Source organism: Penaeus japonicus, unplaced genomic scaffold, assembly GCF_977035675.1.
Source record: "Penaeus japonicus unplaced genomic scaffold, GWHDUDI00000001_assembly GWHDUDI00000036, whole genome shotgun sequence".
In the NCBI taxonomy this organism is placed as follows: Eukaryota; Metazoa; Arthropoda; class Malacostraca; order Decapoda; family Penaeidae; genus Penaeus; species Penaeus japonicus.
Window position 1 is genome coordinate 9,282,973 of NW_028234438.1, and position 7,500 is coordinate 9,290,472.

The window sequence follows — 7,500 nt, forward strand, 5'->3', positions numbered from 1 at the left end:
CATAATAAATGTTAGCAGTCTGAGTGGTGTTATCCTTGAAACTTGTTATACTATAATTACACTTAGTCAATCATCAATTTAACAATTTTTTACATAATCTCCCCCCCCCTCTCTCTCTCTCTCTATCACATACACACACGCACACACATACACACACACACATAGTTCTCTCTCTTTATCTCTCTCACACACACAGTCTCTCTCAGGGTGCCCTCTATAGACTCACTGCATTTAACCCAGAAAACATGGTATCTAAAAACATCCTACATCAAATTTCCAGACTCTCAGAGCAGGGTATACAAGTGTCATTGCACTGGATACCGTCTCATATAGGAATACCATCATGTGAAAAAGTTGACCAGTTAGCCAAATTCGCACTTTCCTATGAAGAACCACACTATGCTATACCATTATCTCTTACTCAGATGAAAAGACGTATTAATAGCTGTTTAAGAGATTATGAGAATCAGGTATGGGCTACAAAAAAGATGAAAAAGAATGGACACTATCTGGCATTATGAAAGTATTGCCGGGACATCATACATGGACAAGCCCTATGAAATTTATAAAGGTCTGTCACGGAGGCAACAAGTTATACTAACCAGGCTACGCATAGGCTATCACTATACTATACAATATGTGCAGGATGCAGTTTTGGATGCAAAACCAGTCACATATCACCACTGTAAATTGTGCAAAAAAGCTAAATCACATAGTCTCAATCACTACTTGCTTTGCTGTACGGAAACTGCATCCTATCGATCGAACAGCACTGTACAAAGAACATCACTTGTAGATTATATTAATCTTATTATAGACACTGGTCTTGTCTTTGACATGATCAGTGACATAAAAGGTTTTTTACCGACTAGGTAAAACATGTAAATATGTTAACCAGTATAATGCAGCCCCTCAGGTATGTAAGATTTGTGCTTGACTAAGCCCATAACGCAATAGAAGCTTAGCCAGTTTGGATAGATGCTTGACATCTTACCCTGGCTTTTTGCAGGGCATGTAAATTGTTCTGCAAATAAACTGTATCAAATCAAAAATCAATCTCACACACACAGTCTTTCTCTCTCTCTCTCTCTCTCTCTCTCTCTCACACACACACACACACACACAGTCTCTCTCTCTCTCTCTTTCACACACACACAGTCTCTCTCTCTCTCTCTCTCTCTCTCTCTCACACACACACAAACACACACACACACACACAGTCTCTCTCTCTCTCTCTCACACACAGTATCTCTTTCAATCTCTTTATCTATCTCTCTCTCTCACACACACACAGACACAGACACACATACACAGACGCACACACACACACATACACACTCTCTCACTCTCTATCTATCTATCTATCAATCTCTCTCTCTCTCTCTCTCTCTCTCTCTCTCTCTCTCTCTCTCTCCATCTAACTATAATTCATTCTCTCTCTCTCTCATACAGTCTTCCTGTCTCTCCCTCCTTTTTAAAAAAAATTTCATCATCTCTCCGCTAAAAAAATGAACAGCCGATGCCCAATGACGCTCCGCCCCTTCCTTAATGAAGGTCTGCGATTGGTCAGTCATCTGTGCAACAAGCGGCCCCGGCGTCTCTTGCACAAATTGATCAGACGGAAGACGCTGTAAAAAAGGGTCAACTTTTCGTTACGTCACAGAAGCTTCCTCTGGTCGTGTGTCTTCGTGCGTGGCAACTGGCAACTCACCCCGGCATCATCTCGGTCGACTACAGTGAACATGATGTCTTGATTGTGCACACACACGCCTTACACGTGATCGCGGATGTGAATGAGTTAGAAATCCAGACCGTTGGATTTGCAAGGCCATATTGCAATCTCAGTGATGTCATTATATATATCTATCTATCTATCTATATATAAATATATATATACATATATATACATACATATATATATATATATATATATATATATATATATATATATATATATACATATGTATACATACATACATATATATATATATATATATATATATATATACATATATATATATATATATATATATATATATATATATATGTGTGTGTGTGTGTGTGTGTGTGTGTGTGTGTGTGTGTGTGTGTGTGTGTGTATACATATATATACATATATATATATATATATATATATATATATATATATATATATATATATATATATATATATATATATGTGTGTGTGTGTGTGTGTAACTGTTGGGTAACGCATCACGGGTATGGAGAGAGCAGAAAAGAAAATGAAAGAGAGACATAGGGATGTAGTGTCTAGAGAGGTGGTAGATGCATAATCTACCACCTATTTCACTGAATGAAATAAGAAATAAGATAGGAAGTAGAGGTAAAGGTAAAGAGAAAATGGTAAGAATAAAAATATAGAAAAGGGAAAAAGGTCGAAAATAAGAAGAAACAGAATCTCGAGAACTAAGGGATGGGAGGCTGGAGAGTAAAGGCTGGGGTGGGGTAGACGAAAAGTAATGGTTCTTAATGAATAGATGAAGATTGTTATTTCTAACCAAAAATTGGCTCTTATTGCTCATTCACGATGTTTTACTTTCGTTAAACATGGCGCTCTTCTTCAGATTCAGGTCGTAAGCCCTTGCGACCTTCATTGGACAGCTTCAGGACGATGAAGATATGTGATAACTGCGAATTTCATAGAGTGAAAAGCATTCCCATGCCGGGAATCGAACCCGGGCCTCCTGGGTGAAAGCCAGGTATCCTAGCCACTAGACCACATGGGATATATTTATAAATAGCATTATCTCTAAGTTGAGTACAAACGATATCAAATTACGTCTTTACCAACACATACACACGCACATACTAAAGAAAATGCTTGGAATGGCCATATTTTTTCAACACTAGGGATCTATATTGTTTTAAATACACCTATTCGCTAGATGTTTTAGCTTTGTCTCCAGACTGAAATATAAACTTGCTATAAGGCATAATATCCGAGTGAAGATTACAAATCTTGATCATTCTAAACCCTTTGTAAAAACTGGTCAGCTGGTGTAACATTATGAACTTTCGATTCTAGTGTTGGCCTCAAACTATCATTCTGCTTCATCCATCATCATCTTAACCATTCTATATCATTATATACTATATTCTTTCTTTCTTGCTTTTTTCTCTCTCACTCTTTCTCTCTCTCTCACTCTGTATCTCCCTTTCTCTTTCTATCTCACTTCTCTTTTTCATTCTCTTTCTATTTTTGTTTCAGACCCCACTCGCCCCACTCTTCTAAAATAACATCTCCAATTATACCTAGTGCTTCCCCGTCTGCGACTGGCCAGTCATCTGTCCAACAAGCGGCCCGGCGACACAAATTAATCAGACGGAAGACGCTATAAAAAATGGTCAACCTTTAGTGACGTCACAGAAGCTTCCCCTGGTCGTGTGTCTTTGTGTGTGGCAACTGCAACCCACCCCGGCGTCACCTCAGTCGACAAGAGGAGATGTGATATCTTCATTGCACATTCATTCTATACGTGCTCGTAGACGTGAATGATCTAGACTGAAGGAATTGCAAGGCCTAGTTGCAATTCCAGTGAAGTCATGGAGTAATGACCGCGGCTGACTACTAAAACTCGCTGATCAACATCCTTCTCTCTCTCTCTCTCTCTCTCTCTTTCTCTTTCTCTCTCTCTCACTTTCTCTCTCTCTTTCACTCATTCTCTCTCTCTCTCGTGTTTCTATATGTGTATATATATGTATATATATATATATATATATATATATATATATATATATATATATGTGTGTGTGTGTGTGTGTGTGTGTGTGTGTGTGTGTATGTGTACATATACATATATTTATATATATATACATACATATATATATATATATATATATATATATATATATATATATATATATATATATATGAACAGAGTTCATAGCGACAAATGTAGAAAAAATGTATGAATGATACTGAATATCTAAACACACATGAGATGTATTTGACGCGTTTCGACGGAGGTATTTTTGAGAAAGACCTTCGAAACACGTGTATAGATATTCAATCTCATTCATACCTTTCTTCATATAAATAAATATATATATATATATATATATATATATATATATATATATATATATGTGTGTGTGTGTGTGTGTGTGTGTGTGTGTGCGCGCGCGTGTGTGTGTGTATCGATAGAGATGTTTATATATATCACGATAAAAGTTTATATGTTTACCCAAGAAACACTTGTTTCATACATACATACATATATATATATGTGTATATATATATATATATACATATATATATATATATTTTTTATTTATTTATTCATATATATATACATATATACATATATATATTGGGAGAAAGAGATAAAAGAGAAAAAAAAGAGACTGAGGGATGTAGATGGTGGATGCAGTGGACTGAAAAGAGGATTTAATCGGATAATGAATAGAAAGACTAGAGACTAAATTAGAAAATAAAATAGGAAGTAGAGTAGAAAAATCAGAATAAAAGTATAGTAGAACGAAAGAGATTGGAAATGTGGAGAGAGAAAGACAAGAGAGCTAAGGGACACGAAGGAAGTATGAAATAATTTATAGAGAAACTGTTCACTCTTTGGCAAAACCTTTGCAAGCCTTATCTGGCTCGTGATTTGTAAAGCGAGGGAGCAAAAATTTAAATAAATGAAATAAAAAATGCGCCTAATATAGATATTGATAATCTTATTTGTCTGCCACAATGCATCAGTTTCATTATTCATGGCGGGCATCTTCAGCTGTGATCCCATTCTTGAGAAAATAATAGTTCCTCATGAAAAGATAAAAAACTTTCTTTCTAATCGTGTACCAAATATAGACTTATTTTCTATTCACGATGTTCTACTTTCATTAATCATGGCGGGCTTCTTCAGGTGTAATCCTATGTAGGTGCGACCCGCATTAGACAGCTTCAGGACAACGTGGGTAAGAGATCACTGAGAATTTCATAGAGTGAAAAGCATTCCCATGCCGGGAATCGAACCCGGGCCTCCTGGGTGAAAGCCAGGTATCCTAGCCACTAGACCACATGGGATATATTAATATGTGGCATTATCTCTTAGTTCAGTACAAAACATATTAAGTTACGTCTTTACCAACACACAAATATACACGCACAAGGGCTTGAAATGGCCATATTTTTCAACACTAGGGATCTATATTGTTTTAGATACAGCTATTCGCTAGATAGTTTAGCTTTATCTCCAAACTGAAATATAAACTTGCTATAGGGCACAATATCCGAGTGAAGATGACAAATGTCAATCATTCTAAAACCTTTGTAAAAACTGGTCAGCTGGTGTAACATTATGAACTTTCGATTCTAGTTAGTGTTGGCCTCGAACTATCATTCTACTTCTTCCAATATCATTTTAACCATTCTATATCATTATATACTATATTCTTTCTTTCTTGTTTTCTTTCTCTCTCACTCTTTCTCTCTCTCTCTCTCACTCCATCTCTCCCTTTCTCTTTCTATCTTTCTTCTTTTTTTCATTCTCTTTCTATTTTTGTTTCAGACTCCACTCTCCCCACTCTTCTACAATAACATCTCCAATTATACCTAGTGCTTCCCCGTCTGCGATTAGCCAGTCATCTGTGCAACAAGCGGCCCGGCGACACAAATTGATCAGACGGAGGACGCTGTAAAAAATGGTCTACCTTTAGTGACGTCACAGAGGCTTCCCCTGGTCGTGTGTCTTCGTGTGTGGCAACTGCAACCCACCCCGGCGTCACCTCAGTCGACTAGAGATGTGATCTCTTCATTGCACATACATTCTATAAGTACTCATAGACGTGAATGATCTAGACTGATGGAATTGTAAGGCCTAGTTGCAATTCCAGTGATATCATGGAGTAAAACCACGGCTGACTTACTAAAACTCGCTGGTCAACATCCCTCTCTTTCTTTCTCTCTCTCTCTCTATCACTTTCTCTTTCTCTTTCACTGATTCTCTCTCTCTCTCTCTCTCTCGATATAAGTGTTTCTATAAATATATATGTATATATATATATATATATATATATATATATATATATATATATATATATATACATATATGTGTTTATATATGTATATATATATGTATATATATATATATATATATACATACACACACACACACACACACACACACACACACATATATATATATATATATATATATATATATATATATATATATATATATATATATATACATATAAAAAAAAGAAAAAAAAGACAGGTATGCGGTGGACAGAAAAGAGGATTTAGTCGGATAATGAATAGAAAGACTAGAGACTAAATTAGAAAACAGATAGGAAGTAGAGCTGGGAAAAAAATCAGAATAAAACTATAAGAGAAAGAAAGAGATTAGAAATGAGAAGAGAGAAAAAAGAGAGCTAAGGGACACGGAGGTGAGAAACTGGGCACTCTTTGGCAATGTTTTTGCAAGCCTTATCTGGCTCGTGATTTGTAAAGGGTAGGAGGCGGGGGAACAAAACAAAAAAATAAAAGAATAAAAAAAAAAATAATAATAAAATAAAAAAAAAGATAAATAAATAAAAAAATGAAATTAAAATATGTGCCTTATATAGATATTGATAATCTTATTTCTCTGCCACGATGCATCAGTTTCATTATTCATGTCAGACTTCTTCAGCTGTGATCCCATTCTTCAGAAATGTAATAGTTCCTAATGAATAGATAAAAACTTTGTTTCTAATCTTGTACCAAATATAGACTCTTATTTCTTATTCACGATGTTTTACTCTCATTAATCATGGCGGGCTTCTTCAGCTGTTATCCTAGGTACGTACGATCCTCATTAGACAGCTTCAGGACAACGTGGGTAAGAGATCATTGAGATTTTCATAGAGTGAAAAGCGTTCCCATGCCGGGAATCGAACCCGGGCCTCCTGGGTGAAAGCCAGGTATCCTAGCCACTAGACCACATGGGATATATTATTAAGTAGCATTATCTCTAAGTTTAGTGCAAGGCCTGGTTGCAATTCTAATGACGTCATAGAGTAATGACCGCGGCTGACTAGGAATACTCGCTAGTCAACATCCTTCTCTCTCTCTCTTTCTCTCTCTCTCTCACTTTCTCTCTCCTTCACTCATTCTCTCTCTCTCTCTCTCTCTCTCTCTCTCGATACAAGTGTTTCTATATGTGTTTCTATATGTATATATATATATATGTATATATATATATATATATATATATATATATATATATATATATATACATACATGTATATATATATAAATATATTATTATATATAATGTATATATATATATATATATATATAGTATGTATATATATATATATATATATATATATATATATATTATATATATATAAACAGTATGTATGTATATATATATATATATATATATATATATATATATATATATATATATATATTCTGTATATATATACAGTATATATATATATATATATATATATATATATATATATATATATATATATTCTGTATATATA

At 34.8% G+C, this 7,500-nt stretch overlaps 3 non-coding genes across 3 annotated transcripts; all 3 read right to left on the reverse strand.

The window, feature by feature from the left end:
• Positions 1 to 2,675: 2,675 nt before the first annotated feature.
• Positions 2,676 to 2,747, reverse strand: TRNAE-UUC (transfer RNA glutamic acid (anticodon UUC)). Its single transcript has one exon. It is a non-coding gene; the product is annotated as a tRNA-Glu (tRNA).
• Positions 2,748 to 4,975: 2,228 nt separating this feature from the next.
• Positions 4,976 to 5,047, reverse strand: TRNAE-UUC (transfer RNA glutamic acid (anticodon UUC)). Its single transcript has one exon. It is a non-coding gene; the product is annotated as a tRNA-Glu (tRNA).
• A 1,835-nt stretch (positions 5,048 to 6,882) lies between these two features.
• On the reverse strand, positions 6,883 to 6,954 carry TRNAE-UUC (transfer RNA glutamic acid (anticodon UUC)). The gene has a single exon. It is a non-coding gene; the product is annotated as a tRNA-Glu (tRNA).
• Positions 6,955 to 7,500: the final 546 nt, after the last annotated feature.